Source organism: Pteropus alecto, unplaced genomic scaffold (assembly GCF_000325575.1).
Source record: "Pteropus alecto unplaced genomic scaffold, ASM32557v1 scaffold196, whole genome shotgun sequence".
Lineage (NCBI taxonomy): Eukaryota > Metazoa > Chordata > Mammalia > Chiroptera > Pteropodidae > Pteropus > Pteropus alecto.
Genome location: NW_006439717.1, coordinates 2,597,660 through 2,624,339, shown reverse-complemented (window position 1 = coordinate 2,624,339; position 26,680 = coordinate 2,597,660). Strand labels below are relative to the sequence as shown.

Below are 26,680 nucleotides of genomic sequence, written 5' to 3'. Positions count from 1 at the left end.
CAGGAAAAGTAACTTAGGGCAAATTCTCGATAGTTGAGATGCCATTTTAATCTATTAAGTATTCAGTTATGATGGGGTAGCACACATTCATTGCAGCATTATTTCTAACAGAAAAAAATATGGTACCTCCTTAACGTGCAATGGGGATGTGGGTGAATAAATTAGTGTATATCCATCTGGTGTCGAACTATACTGTCTTTAAAAGTAATGTGGCAGAGAAATATTTGGTGACATAGCAAAAAATTACAAAAAGGTACTATTTCAACTTTTGTAAAAGAAAATACATATAGGAATTATATGTACACATAGGTCATTTGAAATAGTATGTATCTGTCATAACAATGGTTTAAAATTTTTTTCTCTTTCCTTATCTGCATTTTCTATTCTTCTATAATACTTTTATGATAAGAAAAAGCACAATGAGAACTTAAAACTGTTCAGAGTTACCTATGATTAAGTCATGGGCATCAGTGTTTCAGCTTTATTGTGATTCCTACATAATAGTCAGAGATTTTAGTTTCAGAGAACAAAACTCTCTTCTGGCTTCTCAGGCAGGAAGTGACTCTGATTTCCCCTGATCTGAGGTATAATAATTGCTGTCCCCTCTTAACACTACAGTCATTTATTTGGCAAATATTTACCAAGCATCTAGTATGTGCTGGGCACTATTCTTTAGTCTGAGAACTACAACAACACATAAATGCTATGATAACCATGCAAGTCTTTTCTGGAATGAGGCATATATAGTCACTGACATATTTCTTGTTGGCCAGTTGTCCACATTCCCAGCTTTGGGACTCAGCACCCTTGGTTGAGATCAAGTCCCAGCAGCTGTGAATCTTTCTCCACAGCACATTCTTAGATCAGCCTTTGTGAAGGTACCATGGTCCCCTGCCCCAGATCACCGTTTGTTTTTCAGCGGGAAACAAAAATAAAAATAACAACTGAAAACCTTTTTTCCTAATCCTAAAAATACTATGTGATCATTGTAGAAAAATTGGAAGAGACAGGAAAAAAATGTAAAGAACCAGAGAATACCACTCATTTTATTGGTGAATTACATTTCTCCATTGTAGTGAGGAACCTGGGAAGTTTGCAAAAGAATGATTTTCTCTTTGTCATGATTATATAATGAGAAAAACAAGTAGACCCTTTTTTTTAATACTCTGAAATTCTCAGCCTTCAGGATGAAATAAGCAGATGATAATTTGCTTTATAATATCCAGTGTGTCAAAGCCATGCATCTGGCATTACAGTTACCTCTTGTGATTTCGGTCATGAATGATAGGTGCTCTGATTTTCATTTTGCTCATTATCAGCCCGAAGGGATCATCTAATTGAATTCCTAAATGCTATTATATCTCTCAAAACTGGGGCAAATTTTGTCTGTCTGATAAATACAGATAATATTTAACAATCGCAGTTTAGAGAACTATATGCAGCATTCAGACTCCTATTTTATGTCCTTTAAAAAATATGCTTTCCTGTAGCAGTAATTAACTTATCGTACCTTTGTAAAGGTGCTATCTGATTATTCAAAGAAATATCTGATTTGAAGCCATCATTAATTACTAGCCACATTAACACAAAATAAAGAAAAATAAAATTGAGAGAAAAAATAATAAACTCTATTATATGGCCAGCATTATTGCAAATACTTATTCAATTATTTTCAGCAAATACAAGGCCCTCTGTGGTAGATGTCCCATATATAATTTGCTCTGGAGTTCTGACCTTTCAGTTTGTAATAGTGAAAAGAAACATCACGTTCATATAGAGAAAGACAGAAGGACCTCTGGAAAGATCCAAGAAAGTGGGCTTGGAAATGAGACGCAACATTTATGGCATTCTCACTACACACCAGGCGTCTTATTTAATTCTTACGAGGGCACGAAGAGATGGCCATTAACATCCCTATTTTCTAATGAGAGAAGTGGAGCTTGGTTGGTTTCTATAGCTTCTCCAAGATTAGCGGTAGAACCAGATGTTTCACCCACATCTGTCTCATCTGATCTCATACTTAACCATTAGGTCTAACACTTCCCATTAGGGAGTAGAAGGGTTAGCCATAATTTAAATTCCATTCAGCAAATATTGTCAGTCCTGGCCACACTCCTAGAGCCATGATAGGGTTGCTCTCCTCTAGGAATGTGTAGTGTTATTTGAAATAAATATAGGATATAAGACAGTATACAATTCAATTTCAAATTGGATATAACCAAGAGCCAAAATATTTGCAACAGAAAATATGTACTCTGGGTATTCAACAATATTAATACAGCAGTTAGATCTGTGACAAACCATTTGAATGGTCAGGGATGAAAATCATCTCAGAATTAAGCAATGATAATATAAACTATATGGTCCATTTTATCCATGGCATTCACAATAAAGAGAACTATACAAAATGAAAGTAGTATCTCTTTCCTGGCACCTACAAAGGGTCTGAAACATCCTCTACTTATATGCCAAATAGCAATTATTAAAAAAAAAGAAAGCATAAAGAATCAAATCCCTGGGTTCTGGTGCCAGAACTTTCACTTATTAACTGTATGTATACTTTTGGATAGGTGACCTGGTCTTTCAGATTCTTAGCTTCTCCATTTGTAAAAAGGAAATGTAGTACCAATATAACCACTGTTTGATTTCACAACGTTAACTGAGATGACACATATGAAAAGTGCTTTGGGAACTATAAAGCTATAAGAGTATTATGCTAAGTCCCTATCATGTGTTATTCATCTTTATTGCCCTGTGCCTTGGAAATGATCTGACACAGCACAGATGTTTAACAAATGTTTGTTGAATCTAATGGAACTGAAGCTTGGTTTATGTACAAAATAAACAGAGCTGGAGAAGTGTCTCACCACAGTGATTTCTGTACTTATTCTGTGGCTCCCTTGAGCCCAGTTGTACCATAGTACGGCAGGTTCTTGTTTGAAGGACCTGCCGTTGGCTTAGCCCTGCCTTACTCTCCATGGTGCCCTCTCAGCTGCTGCAGGCTGCAATGAGCCGCTAGTCTGCATGCCTGGGCTTCTCAAAGCCCCTCCTTAAAGCTGGCATGTTGTGGGGAACATCCAGGGTGGTGACCTTTAGTTAGGAGTGATGATTGGCAATCTCAACACACACTGGAGAGTACCCAAAGGATTTCTGAACTACAGAGAAAAGCAAAATAAAAAATGATAATAATAATTACTCTCTCCAGAGAACAGTTTTTGACATGCTGCTACTTGCTTCTTGGATTGTGATAGAAATGCATGGTAGGAAACCAAGGAAGATATCCTTGGAAGCTGTTGTGCAGAAGAGGTCAGGTGCAAATCTAAATAAGTTACTGGAGAATGAGTCTGCTCATGGACATTTCTTACTTTACTGAAACAGCAGGATGATGGAAAGAAAATATTCTGTTGTGGCAGTTGTCCACATTTATCTCAAAGCAGAATTTTCCATTGACTCAATTATATTTATTAAAACTATTGGACGTTTAAATTCCTCTTTTCTAAATCTCTTCTCCTGGGAAAAAAAACTGAGAATCTTAGTTCTATTTTCACAAGCAGAATCAAACTGTTGTTTGTTTGTTTGTTTGTTTGTTTGTTGAACATGACTGGGGGAAAGCCGAATAGTGGGATCCCCAGACAGGGTCACCTTAATAATATCAACATAGGCCAGCATGGCAGATCCAGAAACTTAATATTTTTGGTGTCCCAGAGTTAACTTGATGCATGTAGAATGATTTATAATATAAACCATATAAACCAAAATACATACCTGTCAATTTAAAGCAAAAATCAAGTGAATCAGAACTTGATTATCAACCTAATCATATTCTCTGCCTATCAGAAAGTTTTGGGAAGCCAAGTTTATAATCATACGTCTTTGGTAAGTGGGAAATAATAGAGAAGAGTATATAGTTAATTTGACGAGTTTAATGTTTAGCACTATCAAGCTGTTATAGCATGACAAATCCATTGCCACAAAAGAAGTATGTCAGTTGATAAGACCATGTATTCAGGTTGACTGGATATGGCACTATCATCCCTGGGCAGGAGGTGCCAAGCTGTTAATCAATGAAATCTTAAGTTACGCAAGAAATACAGTGACCTCATAATTCTGCCCCAATTAGAAAATTACTCTTTCTATTAAAGATAATCTCTCCTTCTTCCTTCGTCTATACAATAACAGAGAATGCAAAAGCAGAACAACGTTATAAATAAAGTCGATGGTGATCAAGCAGAAGAGAGTCAGATGGACAAAGAACACAGAACTCTTATCAGAAAGAGATATCAGAAAGCTGCAGAGCCACCTGGCGAGAAAAGCCAGTCCTGAGAAGCAGGCATTTTGCAGAATCTCAGTAAAACGTGATAAATACGTATATTGAAAGTAAACCAAATAACTACATGAGCATAAATTGAGTTCTGTCCAACCATTTGCTGAAAAGAATTCCACAGACAGTCATGAGACAAGGATCATGCAGCATGCACAGAAGAGGATTAGCAGAACAAGGGCAATGTCACCCAAATCAAGGAACAAAACATTTGCTAGCACTCTAAAGGTTATGTGTTCCCTTCCAGTCATCAACCTCCCAATGGTGACCACACTCCTGACTTCTAACGACATAAGTTAGTTCTGCCTGTTTTTATACTTTATGTAAATGAAATATGTAATCTTGGCTTCCATTGCTCAACTTTGTGCTTGAGAGAGACATCTACATTTTTGCGTGTAGTTGTAGATCATTCTCACTGTTGTATAGTATTCTACCGTGTGATTATATCACAATTAAACTAGTCATTTTGTTGTTGATGTTCATGTGGGTAGTTCACAATTTTTGTCTATTTTGAGTATTGTTGCCATGAACATTCTAATACATATCTTTTGAAGGAGACCATTTTATACATATCTATTGGATATATATGTAGGAATGTATTTGCTAGATCACAGGTTATGCATATATTCAACTTTAAGAGTAACTGCCAGTTTTCCAAAGTGGTTGTACCAATTTATTCTCACAAGCAGTATATGAGAATTCCTATTCCTCCACATCCTTGTCAGCATCATCTTTTTTATCCTAATAATTTTGGTGGGTAGGTAGTGCTTTTAATTTGCATTTCCCTTATGACTACAGTAGCCTCTTCCTCACCCCAGTCTGTGATTTTCCTTTTCTCAGTTTCAATCACCTGCTGTCAGCTGTGGTCTGAAAATATTAAATGGAAGATTCCAGCAGTAAACGACTTATAAGTTTTAAATTATGAGTCGTTCTGAATAGTGTGATGAAATCTCAGGATGTCCGCTCCATCCTGCTTGGGATGTGAATCATCTCTTTGTCCAGCATCTTTACACTGTCCACTCTTTTTGCCCCATAGACACTTAGCAGCCATCCTGGTTATCAGATTGACTGTCACGATATCGCGTGCTTGTGTTCATATAACCCTTATTTCACTTAATAGTAGCCGCAAAGTGCAAGAGTAGTGATGCTGGCAATTCAGAGAGGCCAAAGAGAGGTCATAAAGTGAAAAGGTGAAAGTCCTCAACTTAATAAAAATAAAAAAAATGGGGGATGAGCACAGCATAGGAAATGCAGTCAGCAGTAATGTAATGGCTATGTGTAGAGCCAGATAGGTGATAGAGTGATCAGAGGGATCGTTTCATAAACTATATAAATGTCTAACCAGCATACTGTATACATGAAACTAATAGTAAAATAAAATAAACAAAAAAATTGTATGCTGAGATTGCTAAGATCTACAGTAAGAATGGATCTGCTCTCTGTGAAACTGCAAAGAAGGGAAAAGAAATTCAAACTAGTTTTGCTGTCACACTTCAAACTACAAACATTACAGCAACAGTGCATGATAAGTGCTTAGTTAAGATGGAAAGGCATTAAATTTGTGGATGAGAGACATGGTTTCTATCCATGGCTTCAGGCACCCACTGGAGGTCTTGGAACATATTCCCCACAGATATGGGGGGACAACTGTGATAAACTTGGGCAATTGTCATATGTTTATTGGCCATTTACATATCTTTTATCTTTTATGAGTTTTTTGCCCATTTTGCTGTTGAGCTGTCTTTTTCTTATTGATTTGTAGGAGTTCTTTATATATTCTGGATTTGTGTGTTTTATCATATATATTATGTGTATAAATATATAGACTTAATATTTTATCCCACCCATGGGTTGCTGTTTTACAAACCTTTGGTGAACAGCAGTTCTTAGGTTTTCATAGGTTATCACGTTTTTTCTTTTATGTTTGTTCTTTTTTATTTCCTATTTTAAAAAGCATTGCCTACTCTAAAGTCATGAAGATGGTTTTCTCTAAAAGCTTTATTGTTTTATTTTTCAATTTGTTTCACCAGTCCATCTCACTATGGTCTGAATGTTTGTGTCTCCCTATCCAAATTCATATTTTGAAATCCTAACCCCTAAGGTGATGGTCTTAGGAGATGGGGCATTTGGGAGATGATTAGTTCATGAGGACAGAACCCTTATGAATGGGATTAGGCTCCAGAGGGATTCTTCATCTTATTCCATCATGTGAGGACACAGCAGGAACCAGGCCCTCATCAGACACCAACATTTATGGTGTTTTTGTCATAGCAACCCAAATGGACTCAGACACGTCTGGAATTGATTCTTGTGTATAATGTGAGGTAGAAATCTATACACATTTTTTTTCATTTAGGTATCCAATTGACCCAGAACAATTTATCGAGATGATCACCCTTTATCCTACTGCATTGGATGGTCGGTCTTGTCATAAATTATGTTATCATATATGTGTGGGCCTGTTATATTGGTTAGTTATCTGCTCTTGCACCAGTACCGCACAGTTTTGATTATCGTAGTTTTATAATAATAGTTCCTGATATCTCATAGTGTTAAGTTTTGCACATTTCTTCTTCCTTAAGAATGCCTTTGCTATTCTTGGCCTTTTGCATTTCCATGTGAATTTTAGGATTAATTGTAAATTTTTGGTAAAAAACAACTTGGATTTTGGTTGAGAGCGCATTGAACTTATACCTTTACAATATTGCATCTTCCAATCCATAATAATATATATACTTTCATTTATATGACTCTTTATTTCTCAATAATATTTTATAATTTTCAATTAGAAGTCTTGTACATTTTAATTAGATTTATTTCTAGGTGTTTGAGTTTGTGGATGCTATTATAAATGTTTTATTTTCTATTTGTTTATTGCCAGTATATACAAATATGACTCATGTCATAGTCAACTCAGGCTGTTGTAGCAAAACACCATAAACTAGATGACTTATAGACAATAGAAATTTATATCTCCCAGTTCTGGAGTCTGGGAAATCCAAGATCAAAGTGTCTATAAAGATAAATGTGCTTATAGAAAAATACATCCCTCGAAATACACAGTTTAATTACAACTTCTTAAGTGATCATCCTCTTCCTTTTTTTAGAGCTCTTCATCATTAGACCAAAACACACTTAAACATCTACCTGTAGCAAACATAGTAAGTTCCCTCACAACTGGAAGCTCACATTAAAGCCATCATAAGTGGGGAAGGGAAGGCTGATAATATAATGTTTATTTTAGTCTTTCTGCTTAACTTTTCTTTCCAGGCACTGGACTGAACTTACTTTTCAGAGCCAGAAATGATGATTGTTTATGTATCTAAATTTATTAATACTCTGCTCTTAGAAATTTTTAGGTACAATAGATTCCAAGAGTATTTTGGGAACTTCTCACTGGTGAAATCTAGATTGTATCCAGTGGAAAGCCAACAAACACATACTGTAAAGAGCCATTAACAATATAAATTTTTGGCATATATAAGACTCTTCTCATCTAGCATAAGGCAGCGCAGGTGCTTACTAAGAGTAATTAAATGAATGAGCAAATAAATGAAAAGTACTTTAGCAGCTAGCTCTATCTCCTCAGTTTACCCAAAGTACTGACACAAAGCCAAGTAGGATAGTGTTTGGAGTATAGCTAAAAATTTGGTTTTTGATTTTCCATCCTTTTTCTCCCTCTACTTCAAATTTAACAGGAAGTAAACTGTGCTCTGATGATGTCATAGCAGACAGGGCCATGCCCCTCTCCGAGTAAGGCTTGCCCACTGCCACATTGTGAGGAGAAAGTATTTGGTTTGGGGTCATAGTTGACATGCTTTAAGACATTTGTGCCACCTCCCCAGTTCCTATCTTTGAGAATTCCTGCCATTCACAGTCTCTGCTCTAAAGGACAGGACTAAGTGGCCCTGATCCCACCCCATGTCCACCTCACCTTATTCTAAATAGATGAGGAACAGACTCGTGGACAAAAATAAGACTCCCAAGAATTTGAGCCAAATTACAGAAACCACGATCAGTGGTTGTGGACTTTCACTAAGAGCTGACATCCAGTGAGGGCTAAGGTTGGCACCAGTGCATGCCAAAGACAAGTACAACAAAATTTCAAATAATCAGAGGAAGCTAATACTATAGAGAAAAGAAATTAGACATGCTTAAAAAGGCAAGAAGAGTCTAAAGATAAAGAGTCAAAAAAAGAAAGAAATAATCAGTCAGAACAGAGACCAATAGACTTGTGTTTCTGACTTACTAGTTTGCAGCTTCAGTTGCTCTGAAGTCCGTCTGGACTTTGTTTTCTGCTTCTGGACATCTGTAGGATTGCTGGCTTTATCTTTACAGTTAAGTCCTCTTTTTAATTTGAATTAATTTCAGGAAAATTTGATTCCTAGCAACGAATAATCTCTTGACTAATGGGTTTCCCTCCTCCCCCAGGCACCCAGTGCTTTGGTGTAGCCCTGCTCTCTCATGCGAGAGAAGTGATCTGAAACTTTCATGTTAGTGAGTACTTGGTTTGCTGACTTTTCCAGTAACATCTTAGGAAAGCAGTGTAGGAAGAAGGCAATATTTGATACTAAGAAATAACAATTCATGATATCATTTTTAGCATCAGTTAGAATATATTTTAGGAGTCTTCCTAGAGTACCATCTATGATCTCAGTAGCTGACCACTTACTCTGCTCAAAAGGGGTTCATCATTACACATAAACCTTTTCCCATACCCACATACTCCACACACACACCATATCAACTCTTCCGTCAAACCGTAAGTGCTTTGAAAAAAGGACCTATGTCTCCACCATCTTTGCATACTTAGCACCTCAGTGCAGTATCTAACAGCTGTAGTATTCGTTTGAATGGATACATGTCATAGATGTAATCTGAACACATATTCTTTCTCCATCTCATGAATATTTTGAGAATGTTGGGGCCTGATATTCAGATATCATCTCTTCAGAAACCTTCCTTTTCCCTTTACCACTCTTTCTGACTTCCATGTATCCTTGGACTTATATGAGCACTGCTAGAATTGTTTGAAGAGCACAAGGAAGAGAAGAAAGCAATATTAGCCTTTATTTAGCCCAGTAAAAGAAGACTTAGCAATGGCCCATTCACATTCATAAAGTTGTGATTAAAGATGCCAGTACAGGCAATTGAAAGGGCAATTTTCTGAAGCAATTTTCTGAGCCAGCACAACCTCCCATTCCATCTGAGCTCTCCCAATATTGGCTCACAAATCCACAAGCTCGCATCCATTACATGCCAGTCACAAAACTGACTTTCGGATGAAGACACAGTGGGCATGTAGCATATTTGCATCAGTGCAGGTATAAGTATATAAACCCAGGGACTTCAAAGGGCTACACTGTGCAGTGTTTAACTATTTCCTTGGAAAAGAGGCCATTCTCACAGATTTGATCTAAGGCCAATGAGGGAATACCAATAGAAACTCTCAAATACAGAACTATTCATAAATACTGTTTTAGAAAAATTATTTTCATGCATAAAAGACAGCTTTTTCTGAGATACTACCATTAACATTTATTTCCCTTTTCTATGTCATTAAAGGTAAGAATAATATTCAGAAAACTCAAAAGTCACATATGGAAATAAAAGAAAATTATGTTTTGAGCCTGTTTGGTTCTCTAGCATATTATGTACTTTTCTTTTCTGGTACAATAGTATAATTTATTTTCTAAACATTTCAATTTTTACAGAATGAGTCATTGTTAATGTAGAAACCAGCTAGATCATCCATTCATCAATCAATATACTTGCTTTTCTTTTTCTCGCATGTGTTTATCTTTTTACTAAAAAAGATATTAGGAATTTTTTCATTAGCAGTACTTTTTCCCTTTGGTTGTTTTGTTTGGTTTACAAGTAATGTGGTAAAGCTATCGTTAACTTTGTGTTGGTTCAGATTCCTGTTCATAATATTGAATAAGAAACTTGAGTCTTGTGCAATCCTCTAGTATCTCAAATCCGATGCCTTCCATACAGGAGATAAACAGAGAGCTCAAAAAGTGTAGGATAGAAAGGAAATGTTTTCTGTCCTTGAGAAAGGCCAATTACACTTTAGCTTATGGTGATAAATCCCTAAGAGTTGACTGATTTTTATTTAATCATCTTGTTTCCATAAATTTGAAAAACCTAGTTATCCCATCTTAAATATAATCACTTATGATAACGAGTTCATTTTAACATATTCATTTGTTGAGCACATCTTTTATTATATGTTCCAGAAGGTTCTGAGGAAAAGAAATATAGGTAAAAAAGAACAAAATATTATTTGGAACTAAACTATGATTATAGAGGGCAAAAAACATTGACCTGGGGAGTCAAGATAGCTGAATGCTAGTCACTGTGGTATTACCAATGAGTTGAATAGTTCTGCCATTTATTTGGCTTTCTCGTGCCCCTGTTTTTCCTTCAGTAAAATGAGATTCTTCCCATGACTGAAATCCCATTCAAAGACTCATTGACCCTTTTTTTTATCATTTATCTTTTGACCTATACTTGTGACAAAAAATCTTCTTAATTATTATGCATTTAATAATCCACTGTTTAGTATCTATTATATATTAAATACCAAAATTATTATTAGCTGCCTTAATATTTCTCATTCTAATTATATCAATGGAGAAAACTGTGAATTAAAAAAAAGATTTTGGTTTATTGTGCTTTATTTCTAAGAAGAGAACTCAGAGACAATAGCTTTTATCTAAAACCACTATGCTGTTGACTTCCAGAAAATTCCCAAGAAACTAAATTGCTCTTAGCAATTATCTCCGTTAATATATTTATATTATAGACTCACAGGCCACCTGCTCATTAGAAAACATGGTCTACCAAAATCATATTTTAATGTCATTAGCTTTTAAACATTAGAAACGATTTCAATGCTTGAAAAAGTCTGGCGAGCATGATTATGTGTGGAAATTTTCAAGTAGAATGTATCAGGGAATATAAGTAGATTAAAGCATTTTGACATGTCTTACCATTTTTTTGTGCAGTTTCACATCGTGACTTGTAATAATAATAATAAATGGTGCAAAGATAATAGACTATTTTATCTACACCATTCCTCCCCCCGCCTCCTCCCCCAGGACTTCATTGTACAAGTATCTAATCAACACACTGCCAGTCTGCAAATAGTCTTTGTGGTGTCAGGAGGGGATTCTAGGTTTTCTTTTAAGGCCAATGCATTGTAGTGGTAGGTTGAACAATAAAATTCCCATTAATGGTCGGAAATGATTGACTACTGGCAATTTCATATGGCTCAAGCTAAAGAGCCTTGAGTTTGAATTCCAAATAGTTAATGGTACAATATTATCATCAATGTAAATAACTTAGAGAGTTTCTTCACTTTCTTTTTAGCGATTTTGGCATATATGGCAAAGGTGACGGTTGCTATGATTGAGAGAAATGGAAAATGTTTGTTAAGCAAGCATAATTTTTCAAATCCCAGTAGCTTTAAAGGCCTTCCATTCCTGTCCTGTATGCTCTGGTATGTCCTAGTAAGGTCACAGATAAAATTTGACACATACTTGGTGGAGTATCTAAATAGAAACTGTACTGAAGCAAATCAAGAACAGAGTACAAAAAAAAAAAAAAAAAATCAAAGCACTGAGCAAACATTCTGAACTTTTGGCAGAGGAATTGGATGGCCTGAATCCCCATGACTCTTTGAGATATTAATAGTGATTCATTTTGCCATATTTGGGGCAGTTATATATTTATATATCATGCAGTGTGTGTGAGGCTTTCAAGGCTTGATGCCTTTTTGAAAAATGTGTTTCTTTGGAATAGAGCAGGGCAAGGAAGTGCCATTTTGTCACCTGTGTAGCATCCACCATACTGTACTCATTATATGCTAAGTAAAAGATGGGGGCTGCAGCAATGCCTGGAACGTGGCTCCCATCTGCTCTGCCAGAAGCCATAATGAAGTCACGAATTGCACAACAGTAGTAATTCACAGCTATTTATGATCATTTTAATAGCCAAGATCTAGATTAGAAGGCTGTGTTTACATGCCATGCAGCAGAATGGTTCCACGAATCACTCCCATAGTAACTTTCAGTCAAACCAATCAACCAGTTAATGAAAAACCAACCAGCGGGTCCTGAAGCTATGACTAACAGGTCTCCAAATTAGCCTTTTTTGATGCTCCACGTATCAGAAACAGAATTGACTCCTGCCCCGTCCACGCAGCCTCCCCTCCTCTGTCCTCTCAACAAGCCACAGCCCTCCTCCCTTTCTCCACCCACACTCAAAACCCTGGGACCTCAGGTAAGCAAAGGAGCTTTGGAAACTTCCAAAGAGCACCTGTAAACGTAATTTAAAAAACATGTTTATTTTTAGCACGTTTATTTTCTCATTGTTCTTTGCTCCATTTTGTGACTTCAATTAGTGATCCTCATAGCACATTTGCATCAAGATCAGTAGAACACTTTCCATTTGTCCATTTAAACTGACTTGAGGTTTTAGTTAATTATCACTTCCTGAGAGTCTGAAGGTCAGACTATTTCCTTTTGTTTCACATGGCAGTTAATCCTCTCATTAAGGGTGATGGAAAATGAATAATTAAACTTATGCCATTTTCTTGTTTCAGATAATGAGAGGAACTGAGATCCTAGAGATATCATATGAGAAGACAGGAAAGTGTTGAAGACTACTTCCTGCAAATACGTAAGTTTCTTTCCTCTAGTTTTATAGTAAAGAAGGTTCAGCTAAGGCTCTTCCGTCGAATTAAAATAAAACAAAATGAAAATGGAAACAGCTATTGGGCTCATCTTTGCCACTCACTGACTGTGTGATTTGGGGAAAGGAAGCTAACCTTTTGACATTAATGATTTTCTTACTTGTGAAATGGAGATAATAACCAACTTAGAGAATCGTTTGCATTAACTTGACCCGCTTTGTGGGTCACTTTGACCCACTGAGTTAAAGATTCAAGTTAAATTGTGCTGGGCCCTGGGAAAAAAACCCAAGTAGCCATGCCCTAGGAGATTCAACTTTTACCCATCATCTTCTAATTACTCTAAAAAGTTGTTTTTGGAGGGTGGAGGCCATAGCAAGGCACAGTGGATGACACCCAAAAGAGCACACCTGGTGAGGGAAGGTGTCTCTGTTCTTCCTCTGGTTTCCCATCTCGCTGGAAGCTGCTCACCCTATGCCTCCCAGTGCTGTTCCAATGAGACTAGTGAGCGGGCTACCTTTGTATTGTGACTTCGGCCTCACCTGACCGTGTTTTAGGGGAAATTGAAGCTCGTGCTGACTAAGAGTGGACCCATCCCTGTTGAGGAAGTCTCGGCCTCCTGAGGGAATACCTCACAGGCTAACATGGTCATTCCTTTTGCTGTGCCAAGCAGTGGGCTGTACAAAGTAGGGATAGGGCCCTGCAAGATGCAGAGTTCAGGAAAGCTCAATAGAAGAAGGGGGATCCTGGCTGGATTTTGAAAGACCAGTAGCTTTCAGATTTCCAGAGAGAAGGAGGGAATATGTTCCAAGTCAGTGAGGAGAATGAGCAAAGTGGGAAGGGTCTGGGATGAGCTTAGGATAGGAAATGTTCCCAGAGGCTGGACCGTGGACTACAAGTGTAAGGAAGTAATGGGAGCTGGGCTGCTCAGACAGGGTTGGGCTAAGGCCTTAGACTTTATCCTGCAGTCAGTATAGACATTGGAGGGTGAAGGCAGTATTTTAGGGAGAAAAGTGTGTAGTGCTGTGCATGCAGAATCAGTGGGGATAGATTTGGTGGGAGGGTCCTAGAGCCTGAGGTAGTGGAGACTGGGGAATGAAAAAGAAAAGAAGATGCACTGTGGTGGCTACATGAGATCGTGCACTGATTACATGCAAAGGGGTAGAAACCTGCTCGAAATTTAATTTTAACATTTAGTTTGTCAATGCTTTACCCAAAGCCGTCATTCAGTAAATACTGATTGGATTTTTGTAGGGTTTTTTTTTTGCCCCTTTAGAAAAGGTTCTAGTAAGAAAGAAGCAGCTTTAAAACTGCTTCTGGAAGAAAAAAAAGTCACAGGGGAAAGCGAATGGAGCATGAGTGATTGAAAGAGTGACAAAATGCTGGTGTCTTTCAAAAGAAAACACCCATGAGCTGATGCTTAAATGTGACAGGTATTTTCTGGCAGCTCTTTTATTTCCTCATAAATATTGGAAAATACTTTCTATATCTTCCCATAAAATGTAAAAAAAAAATCCTAATAATGATGCCATTATCATTTTTAATTGAAAAACATATGAAAGTTAGAAAATTAAATCTGGAAGAGAATTTAGATATCCTCTCATCCTTTCACAGAAGGGGAAACAGGACAAGAGAGTGAACGACCCACCCAAGCTGTCCAGTGGAGTCTGCCAGACCCATTGCTAGAAAGTAATTGCTTTGACTCCTGGTCTGGTGTTCTTTCTGCTTTGCCACAAGAATCTCCAAATACAATTTTATTGCTGACATAGAAGAGCTGGCGCTTTCTATTTTCTCTTTCTAATATCAAGAACTGTTTTATAGGCTAAAATCCTCACATTTCTCCTTACTGCGTAATTTTTCTTTGTTTATGGAATTAAATAATTAACGGTGAGGTAATCCTTGTGGTGAAGATACCCTCACCCAGGGCAGGGCAAGTCATGTAGAGGGAAGGAAAGTGGGTGTGCATAGGAAAGTATTCTGGCCAGCCTGCTCAACTGGGGTTCAAGGTACGGTGAATTCACAAAGCATCAGCAAACTGCTGGCCTTGAATTCACATGTGCCCATGTGGACTATCATCCAAGGCCTTTAAGCAGAGGCATGAAGCTCCCTGTCAGAGAGTCACAGGAGTCACCTCCGTGTGAGTCTCTCTTCTCCGTTTTCGTAGGAGGTCTAAGATGATTCAATAACCAATTCCAAAATGGGGGTAGGGTTCTCCACACCACCAACCAATTCTCCAACACCTGCTAGATATCCTACAATTTAACTCAATTCTTACATTATCTACCTGAAGATAGCATCAGATCCCACTGGTTAAGGGCTCAATTCTACAAGAGTGCCTCCCTGCCTCCATTCCAGATGCCAATCACAAGTCTGGTTGTTACCTGGGCTTCTGGCCCACTGACTATTAATTGGAGGTCACAATTACCACCTCTTTGGGTTCATTTAATTTGCTAGAGCAGCTCACTAAACTCAGAGAAACATTTCACTTATTAGATTATAGGTTCGTTATAAAAAGATATAATTCAGGAACAGCCAGATGGAAGAAATGCATAGGGAAAGGTATGGGGAAAGGACACAAGAATTTAATGCCCTCTCCCCGAATCTCCACGTGTTCATGCACCTGGAAGCTCTCTGCACCCACCTACTTTGGGGATCTATAAAGGCTTCCTCATATAGACATGATCAATTATAAACTCCATTTCCAGCCCTTCTCCCCAATCTGGAGCATGGAGAGTGGGGCTGAAAATTCTAAGCTTCTAATCATGACTTGGTCTTTATGATAACCAGCAGCCCCTATCCAGGAGCCCACCCAGAGCTGCCTCATTAGAACCAAAGATGCTCTTAGGGCTCTTATCACTTAGGAATTTACAAGAGTTTTAGGAGCCCTGTGTCAGGGACTGGGATGAAAACCAAATATACATTTTTTATTATAAATCATAGTATCACAGGGCCCCTCCCCCTGACCTTGCAGAAGTCTCCACTTCCTACAGGGTTCCCAGTAGCCTCAATTCCCTGTTCTCTGCTTTTCCTAGAAAAAAGTTTAATTAAAAAAATAAATTTATGCTGCCTTTTTCTTTTTCCTCCGACCTTTTTCATTCCTTAGGCCCAGCCTCTCATCCAGGTTAAATTGCATTTCTCCACCATAGCATACACAGTTCAGGGCCCCGCTTCCTCAGCTTCCTGTCCATGGCACCTTCTCCCCCAGACCTGTTTCTCTTCATATATTAAGAACCTGTGCTTGGGGAGGAAGTGCCCCAAGAACCTCCGCAGATAAATGCTGCTGACTCCTTCCCACCGTCTCGGTGACCTGGCCTGGGCTCAAGCACAGGGAGTCCTGTCAAGGGAAGCTTCGGGTTTAATTAACAGAAACTCAAACAGTTGTATTATATTAAAGTGTACATAAGGTTAGAACATGTGCAGTTGAGGTCTTTGAAAGGCCATTGTTAGCACAACACGGTGACGTACTCAAGTACAGCAGGTCTTGAATAATGTCGTTTCTTCAATGTCATTTTATTACAACATTGATGAGATGCTGTAGGAACTTAACTATTGTTTATATCAATGAGCCTATAGTAAAATTGGTTTCTTCATACGTAGTATCACCATAGTTCCAAAAACCAGCCGATGATGCTAAGTGAGGACTTATTGCTGTGTGTTTTCATTAGGATGTTTTTCCATTAAATACTTTCCATTAAAGCCTGTGAAGTGATCTATTTGGATGTCTGGCTTTATGATATTTTCATTTCAAAATTGGGTCAAAGAGAAACATAGTGATAGGTGGTAAGTTTCTTAAGCTTAGATCTATCTTTCACATTTTATAAATGTCAACTTTTTCTGTAAACTAAAATTTTCAGAATTAGCTAGAATTTTGAACCTTTTTCTTTTATGGCCATCTTAAGTTTTTGATGTTTAGCTTATCGGACACTTATTCCTTGTATTACCGTGTTTCTATTCTATAGATTCCCCATCAAGCCGTGAATGGTGAGGATAGATCTTCTGATTGTAGGCATTCATCTCATTTCAGCTTTCTTTCTGTCTTTCTTAACTTGTGTTTCTTTAACTTTGGAATCATTTGGTGCTGGGTTATATTGAATCTAGCATCAAGGTTCAGTTGATGCTTCATTCATTCACAGGATGTGCTGGACGTGAACTATATGCTAGAAATGTTCGAGGTGCTGAGAAAATCATTGTGAATAAAAATACTTGTCGTCTCTGCTCTTGTGGAGCAGTCAAGCAATAATCTAATGATCATACAATTAGTATATAATTAAGATTGCAATAAATGAGATAAAGGGAAAAATATGAATAATGAGTTGACGATTTCCAATGGTTACAATTTTATCAATTGGAATTCTTTCTGTGGAAACCTATTTAAACACTTGTTTTAAAATTTAAAAATGGATATTAAAATAAATGTATATTTTACAAACACTTATTCATTATGTAGAATTATATTGCCCATTTTTTATTTTCTGCCCAGCACTCCTTACTCTTTCTTATTGTAACAGTTATCAGAGATGGTCACATTGATTCAAAAGAGGACTATTTGAATCTTTCCCCAGCATTTTCTAAGTGGAGCTGCTGGGAAGGTTTCCTCCTTGTTGGTTGTGCAGTGGAGATGATGTGACTCTGGGCTGCTATTGTCCATGCCCATCTTCAAACTCCCATTAGCACCTCAGGTTTGGATACAGGAGATTTAAACTCCTATTTCCAGCTCAAGTGAGTTTGACTCAGTTTCTGTCCCTTGCTAACCATGAGTTCACGTTAATACAGAAAGCAAGCACTTAATGTTGTGAATATTTCTTAGTAAGGATTATTACAAGAGGCTGGGCTGCCTGGGCATATTTTCAGATTAATCCACCGAGGTTCTGATATTCTTGCTTAATATTCTCGAAGCAATTTTTCCTTACACCATTTCCCTAATTCTTTGTTCTGAGTCAGTCAGGGGAGGAGGGTGGAGTCAGTCTTGATGTTCTTCATTATTGATTCACATTCCTGAAAGATTCCCAAAGTTCTGATTGATGAATGCCTGTGCCAGATGTCATAAGTCAAAGGAGTCACCATGGTGCATCTGTATGAAGAAGCCAAGGATCTCTTCACAGGTTTATTGACCATTTGCATTTCCTCTTAGGTTTCCATTACTTGACTTGTACAACAGAATGGGACCATCTTTAGAATAAGTCCTGTTATTTCATTTCTATTTCTTCTCTTCTTTAAACTTAATGCCTCTGATTACTCTATTTTATTTTAGAAGTGTATAACATCTCAGAGCTCACACAGACTTTGTCTTTGGCAGATTTCTGATAATAGGTAGAAATCTTTCAGCTTTTGGTTTCATCACAATTCAGATATTGAAATGAAAACTAAAACAAAATTTCCAGCATGCCTTTAATCTCAGTTTAAATTAGTCTAGGTTAAACAAGAATTGCCTCTTTTATAACACTTTACTTTTGTACTTTCTGAAGAACAGAATTAGAGGCAAAATATTATAAAAGAAAGTTTCAAGAAGTTTAGAGTACTAGCTTTAAAAGTTTAGAGTGCTAGATTTAAAAATCTAGTAAAGTTTAGAGTACTAGATTTAAAAATCTCTGAATTCTTCTACTATTTTCTGTGACACTTTCAGCAAGTCATTTCCTTTTCTTTCTCTGAATGAGGATGAAGAAGAGAGTTAAGCTATATCCACGATTCTCGACCCTGGCTGCACATTAGAATTACCTGAAAAAACTTTTTAAAAATATTGATGCCCACCCAGGCCAGTTAAATCAAGATCTCTGGGAGTGAAATCTATGTATCAGTATTATTTTAAAGAACTACGAGTCATTTTGATGTGCAACTAAGAATGGGAATGACAAACCTGATCATCTCTAATATCCCTTGCAGCAAACATCTTTATGATTCTAAAACATGCTGAGATTTGGGCAGTGTTGTAAAACCCTTTAGTGATTTGTAATGTAGTAAAACTGAGATTCTACTTTATTTTTCTACATAATGCGATGACATTTAGAACTGACCTAAACAGATGGCTTATATGATGTTTGCTAGTAGGTGAAGTCATTCATGAGTCCTCTTGCTTTTCCCCCTCCTCCTATGGTATTTATGTCTCTAAATAAAACATTATTATGGGCTTTTGTTGAGCTAAAAAGTAAATGAACATGTACTCATGTTTATAAGCAGCATTATTCACAATGACTCAAACATGAAAACAATCTAAGTATCCATCAACAGATGAATGGATAAGCAGAATGTAGTATGTATATATACAATGGAATACTATTCAGCTTTAAAAAGGAAAAAAAATTGTGACATATGCTCCAACATGGATTAACCTTGACGATGTTATGATATGTGAACTTAGTCAGTCACAAAAGATAAATAATGTATGATTCCATTTATATGAGGTACTTAGAATAGTCAAAATCATAGAGACCAAAAGTAGAATTTTGGTTGCGAGTGGTTAGTGGCAGGGGGCCGAAGATATGGAGTTATTGTTTAACTGGTAAAGAGTTTCAGTATTACAAGATGAAAAGGGTTCTATGGATGGATGGTGGTGATGGTTGCACAACAATATGGATGTGTTTAATGCTTCTCAGCTGTACACTTAAAAATGGTTACGATGGAAAGACCGTAGAAATTTGTGGCCTTTTGTGAGTATTGCTCAAGACTATGTATTTCTCGATGTTTAAAAAAATATATAAGGGTTAAGATGGTAAATTTTATGTTATGTGTATTTTACCACAATAAAAAGAAAATTTCTTTTTAAGTAGACGAACAAAGAGGCATAAATGAATGGTCAATCTGTCATGTAAATCGCTAATCTAGAAGACAGCCAACAATCACTTCCTCAGTCCCCACTTCGAGATTAACAACAAAAGCATTGGGTTTAAAGTATATACATGAATTTTGCATATATGGCTGTCAATGAAGAGGAAAGAACAGAGTAAAATAAGACCCACTTCATTAAGAAAAATTTATGAAATCAATAGCCATTTAGTCAACCAATTAGTTATAACTTATAAGCATATTTCACCCAGGAAATGTTTGATAACAGTTTGGGTTGACAAGGACAATGTGTCTAGCATGGAGTTCCAGCCCAAATTTAGTAACAAAATTTGATATCTCTGCTGCACAAGGAATTTAAAATATTACTGGGGAAACAAAACCTTTAAGACACACAAAGATACTCCACGAAACCCTTCTTTATTGCATGACAGAGACCATAAGTCCAAAAAAAGAAGTCTCAGCTTGAACTTCAAGTGAGAAATATTTCCTGGAGCCTGTTATGTCACCATTTAGGAACATAATCAATGAAAGGGTCTGAGGCTTCCTGAGAAGCTGCTTTGATCACAAAAACATGAGCTTCATTTTTAGATCAAACTACTGTTTGTTTTTTCTTTTAAGATAATTATTGATTAAGCTCTTCTCTGCTGAGTCAATAACCAACTGTCAGTTAGCAGAGGTTGCTCAAATGTGAAGTTTGATTTCCCAAGCTACAGACACAGGAAAACATGAGGTCAGAGCACCAAAGGTTTGAGCTCTTCAGTTTAAAAACCACATGCAGTATGAAAGAATGTGCTGGTGTTCTTTGAAGTCTGACTTACATAACTTCAGATTCCAAAGAGAGATACATTTCTCCTCCCACTGAATTCAGTTGCTTTAGAAGCAGTCCAATTTTTTTTAAATTAATTTTTGGTAGAACTAAAGAGTATACTTAACATTCAGGTTGTCTTAACAATATAAGCCCAGGGCCACTGTAAACCTTATATTTTGAGTCACAAGGACATAAAGATGAAAAGGGCATCACTCTGGTCTGGAAAAACTCACTCACTCTCTAGGGGGGAACCAACACCTACATGAAAACGGAAGACCGCCTTCAAAATGCTTCGAAATGTATCTGCTCTCATTTTATGCTAGGAAGAGCATCTTCATGGTTTCCACTGACCTTCAGAAGAAATAAATACTCATTAGATTTTTATTTATATGTTTATTGTATATAGTTTTAATTGTGGTAAAATACACATAAACATAAAATTTACCATTTTAACCATTTTCAAGCATACAGTTTAGTGGCATTAAGTGCATTGTTGTGTGACCATCACCACCATCCATAGAACTCTTTCATCTTCCCAAACTGAAAGTATACCCATTTAACTATAACACCCCATTTTCTCCTTCCCTACCCTCCAGCAATGACCCTTTTACTTTCTTTCTCTATGAATTTGACTGTTCTAGAGACCTCATATAAGTGGCATCAGCCATATTTGTCCTTTTATAACTGACTTGTTTCACTCAGCGTAATGTCCTCAAGGTAGAGTTGTTTTTGTTTTGTTTTGTTTTTAAAGCTAATACTTTCAAGGGTCTCATAAACAAGCAACTGTACTTGTTCTAGCTGAGGTCCCCGTTTATTTCCAGATCTTATTAAAGAGTCGCTTATCTCTGTGGTAAAGGGAGCTAAGATGTCATTTTGCATATAGTTAAGGGAAATCACTGTCATTCATGAATTGTCTGGAACCATCCAAGGTTCCGTGAGCTCTCAAAAGCACCAGCACCTCTCCTAATAAATGTTTGTGGAGGTTGTGAAGCTTTTCTACAAGAGGGAGCGAGAAGGCAGCCAGCCTGACTCAGAGCGGCCACGCCAGCCCCCGGCCCACATGGCTCTACACTTGATTATGGGTGTGTATAACCATCTGGTATGTGGGTTTAGCAATAAGAATGAGAGACTCAGGCTCTCCATGTCACATGTTGCTATTATTTTATTTAACACTGTTCTCTGGCCAACACTGCACAAGCACTGCATAAACCTGAAATTCTTCACTACAGTCTTTATTGTACAAGGGACACTTCGCCAAACTTGCTTCAGGGGGTTGAGTCTCCAATCCCTGGAAAAGTAGCCATATTTCCTAATGCTTTTCAAATACGAAGTCTTGAGTGTTTCAACTCTAAAAGCTGTGCTGTAATTTTTTTTTTTTTTTTTAAGTAAGTGCTATTTCTAGGCAAATTTCACTATATTTCATTAGGCTTCTGTCCTGGAGGAAAATACATCCCTCTGTATTCCGTGGTGATAAGGCAGGAAATGAAGTAACTGTTTTTGTTCACTATATCCTTTGCTGTTTCTATTTAACATCCTAATTTTAGCTAAAAGTTTATTTGTAAATCACAATTCTTTGTGTTGTACTTTAGCAAATAGAAATTTGTGCTTTCTTCGAAAGAAAGTCACTTCCAAGGTACATTATTTCACCATAATACCTTCCAATGTTGTAATCCCGTAACAAAAATTTTGTAAAACCATTATTTGCAAATGTTCATATTTGCCTTTCTCTTATGCTCTTTAATAGACTCCCCAATTCTCCTCTGGGCTCCAGTATTGAGATATTTAAATGCTTCTCCCTTCTACTAGGAAACTAAAGTTCCATTTCTACAGAAGAGTCTCCATCTGCAGCAAACTACTCGGGCATGTAAGAGATAGTCTTTGATCTGCCCCTGGCACATCCTACTGCCCTATTGGGTGAAAAACCAAAAGGAAATTCCTTTCTCTTTCTTCCTTTTAAAAAAAAATTATTTTAAAATTATAGTTCACATAAAATATATTAATGAAGTTATACAACGTAGTGATTCGACATTTATATACTTTATGCAGTGATTACCACGATAAGTCCAATAACCATCTGTCACCATACATAGTTATTACTATGGTATATTTACTATAATCCATACATAGTTATTACTAGGTATTATTTACTATAATCCTTATGCCATACTTTACATCCCTGTGACTTATTTTTTAACTGACAGTTTGTACTTTTTAATTCCTTACACCTCTTCACTCATTCCTTCACCTGCTTCGCTCACAACCATCAGTTTATTCTTAGTATCTATGAGTTTGTTTCTATTTTGTTTTGTTTGTTTTGTTTGGTAGATTCCATTTGTAAGTGAGATCATATGGTATTTGTCTTTCTCCATAAGTCAATTTCGCTTAGCATAATACCCTCTAGGTCTATTCATGTTGTCACAAATGGCAAGACTTCTCTTCATGGCTGAGTAATATTCAGTTTATATATCTTCTTTATCCATTCATCTATCAATGGATGCCTAGGTTGCTTCCATATATTGTCTAATTGTAAATAATGCTGCAATGAACATAGGAGTGAACACATCATTTCAAATTATTGTTTTTTGATTTCTTCAAATAAATACCCAGTGTACATGTGTGTATCCCTTTATTATTTATTGTAGTTATACATGCTCTTATTAATTTTGTCTTTTTAAACAAATTTTATTTTTTAACCATCATGTTAGCTTTATAATTGGTTGATCCACTGCTTTTACTAAATGTTTGCTTTCGTCAATGAGATTTTTTTTCTTTTTTATATTTTCTTATTTTTAGTTTTGGCTTTTTCTTTTCCACTTGAAGAAGCCCCTTTAACATTTCCTATAGTGAGGTTTAGTGGTGATGAACTCCTTTAGTTTTTGCTTATCTGAAGAATTCTTTATCTCTTTTTCAAGTAATCTTGATTGTAGTTTTCTCCCTTTCATCACTTTGAGTAATCTCTGTTGTAGTAATCTTAGTTGTAGGTTTATGCCTTTCAACTCTTTGAATATGATGTTGTGCCATTTTTTTCTGGTTTGCAAAGTTTCTGCTGAAAAATCAGCTTATAGTCTTATGGGGGATCTTTTATATATAACTAGCTGCTTTTCTCTTGCAACTTTTAAGATTTTCTCTTTATCTTTAACTGTTGGCATTTTAATTATGATATATCTTGGTGTGGCCTTGTGGGTTCATCTTGTTTGGGACTCTCTGTGCTTCCTGGACTTAGATGTCTTTTTCCTTTGTTATGGCGCGAACGATTCTGAGACCCCCGGAGCCAATTGAGATTAATTATGAGCCTTTATTAGCTGGCTGGCAACTGACTCTCTACCACACAGGGTTAGAGGAGAATCAGCCCTGAGCTTTCAGAGGAGTCAGCTTATAAAGCTTAAGACCATATCCTGGTGGTCTTCTGAACAAGCAAGCAGATTACAGAAGCAGAAGTTGGCTGTTAGCATATCTTTGCCCAGAACCACACTCTTAATTAACAAGTAAGTGGATTACAGAAACAGACATTGGCCATCTTCATATCTCATACAATACACTTCCTCATCCACACCCAAGCAAGTAGGACAACTTCTGGTATCTAAAGATATTTCTTCCCTGTAGGAAGAGATTAGCTAGTTGGCTTAGCTAGTTGGCTCACTTGAAAATTTTCTACCCTTAACACCTTCACCAGGTTAGAGAAGTTTTAGGCATTATTTCTTCAAATAGATTTTCTGTTCCTTTCTCTCTTCTTCTTCATTTTCCGGGACCTCTATGATGCAAATTATTGGTATGATGTTGTACCAGAGGTCCCTTAAACTATCCTCATTTTCTTTTTTTTTTTTTTTTTTTTTGCTATTCCAATTGAGTGATTTTTACTACCTTATCTTCCAGATTGGTGACCTGTTCTTCTGCATCATCTAATCTACTATTCCCTCTAGAGTATTTTTCATTTCAGTTATTGCATTCTCCAGTTCTGATTATTTTTTGTATCTTTGTTGAATTTCTCACTGAGTTCATCTACTCTTCTCCCAAGTTTATTGAGCATTTTTATAATCATTGCTTTAAACTCTTTATCTGGTAGATTGCTTATCTCTGTTCTATTTAGTTCTTTGCTAGAGTTTTTGTCCTATTCTTTTGTTTGGTACATATTTCTGTGTCTCCTCATTTGCCTGTCTCTCTTTGTTTGTTTCTATTAGATAGATCCACTACATCCCCTGTTCTTGAAAGAGTGGCCTTATAAAAAAGTTGTCCTGTGGAGTCCAATGGCATAAGCCCCCTGGTCACCAGAGCCAGGTGCTCCAGGGGTGTCCCCTGCCTGGGTTGCATGTGCCCTCCTGTTGTAGTTGGGCCTCAATTGCTGCAGGCATGCTGGTGGGTGGGGATGATCCTGAGTCTCATTGGCTGTAAAGATTGGGCAAGACTACTGTGGATGATCTGGTATATGAGGGCTGACTCCACTGAGCGAGATTTACTTTGGAGAGGATCTGGTGCTAGCCACAGCCACCCGTTGGGTGTGTATGTTGTGGAGCTGTTTGGGTTGAGCTCTGGTGCTAACCTAGGCTGGCCACCACTTATGCTGGTCCTGGGGCCACTTGGTAGTTGCTATGATGCAAGCTAAGGCCAGCAGCTGTTTGTGTGGAGGATCTGGAGCACGCCTGCAAAAGACTCTGACCAAGGTGATCAGGTTGAATGGGGTGAGACCTCAGGAATGAATGGTGTTCACCAGGATAATGGAGAGTGACGCCTTCCTGCTCCAGGCCAGCCAGGTAGAAAGAGAGCACAACAAAATAAACAAAGGAACAATGACATCCACTAGCACTTCCCTCCCCAGAGAGAGTTCCCATTGATCCCTGCCCCTCTGGCCCTCCCCCTAATGTTATTCTTCCCCCTAATTTAATTCCTCCCCATATGACTCAGGCATTTGTTGACCTGCTGCCTCTGTGCTGGAGCTTGAAGCAATTAAGTTTGTGCGTGAGCCCTTTAAAAGCAGCATCTTGGTCTTCCACAGCCCCTCTTCTCTTTCAGACATAATCTGGGCCGATTTTCAAAGCCAGATGTTATGGGGACTCCTCCTCTTCTCAGCACAGGTGCCCTGGGCTGGAGAGCCTGGTGTGGGCCTGGGACCCCTCGCTTCTCAAGGGGGACCTCCCCAGATATCTGTCCTGATTCTTAATTGCCACACAATGGATGTAGGACCTGACCAGACCACGTCTCTGTCCCTCCTACTTTCAATGTGGTTTCTTTATATCCTCAGTTATAGGGAGTCTGTTCAACTAGCCTTCAGGTGGTTTTCAGCAGTGGTTGTTCTATATTTAGTTGTAATTTTGATGTGTATGTGGGAGGAGGTGAGATCAAGATCTATTTACTCCACCATCTTGACCCCATAACTCAACACTATCTTGACCTCACATCTCAAGACTTTCTCTTTCTCTTAACTAATATTCCCCCACTCTTGGTAGGTTTGCCTTTAGAGTTTATTATCAAAAACTTGCTAATAGAACTAGCTTTCTTCAAAATTTCAGTCTCCTCTGAGTTATATGGAATGTCTTATTTATCCCATAAGTGAATGCTGGGTACTGAGTCAGGCCTCTGGGATGCACTAAGATGGACCAGACACAGTCTAGGTCCTGAAGGAGAAAGGAGAGGACTTGCATTCCCTTACTATACTATAAGTCAGGGTGTAGTATGTGGTATAAGAGAAGGCTGTGAGGATTCAGACGGGCAGATTTAGGGTTCACAGACGAGTGAAAATAACCAACTTTTCTTGAACATATACTATGTATTGGGCACTGTGTTAGGCAGCTTATGTGTATTAACCATTAAGCATTTTCATCCCTAATTTAGAAATGAGGACACTGAGGCTTCGTTAAATGTGATTGTTTGCTAAAAAAGTTGTTATGCTTTTTACTGCACTATCCCTGTTGTGACCGGAATAACCAGACTCAACCTGAGTGCTTTGATTATAGAGGCAGTTTATTAGCCGGCGGCTGTCCTTCCAAAGGAGCAGCCCCGAAATGCCAAGATACAAGGTTTTTAAGCCCTAAATTCTATTCCTCATTCTGTCTTAAACACAAAGGTCCATCTTTCTCCTATT

The 26,680-nt window shown here is 37.5% G+C and overlaps 1 protein-coding gene across 19 annotated transcripts in view; it reads left to right on the top strand.

Moving 5' to 3' along the window:
* The window catches only part of PCED1B (PC-esterase domain containing 1B), a 145,483-nt gene that overhangs the window by 4,961 nt on the left and 113,842 nt on the right, over positions 1-26,680 (top strand). For 18 of the 19 annotated variants that reach the window (XR_001517327.2, XR_003047780.1, XR_003047782.1 and 15 more), the window contains exon 2: positions 12,930-13,006. The gene's annotated coding sequence lies outside the window, so the exon portion shown is untranslated. Of the gene's footprint in view, positions 1-12,410; positions 12,608-12,929; positions 13,007-26,680 lie in introns of those variants that run through there. The other variant, XM_015593186.2, reaches the window with a different exon arrangement.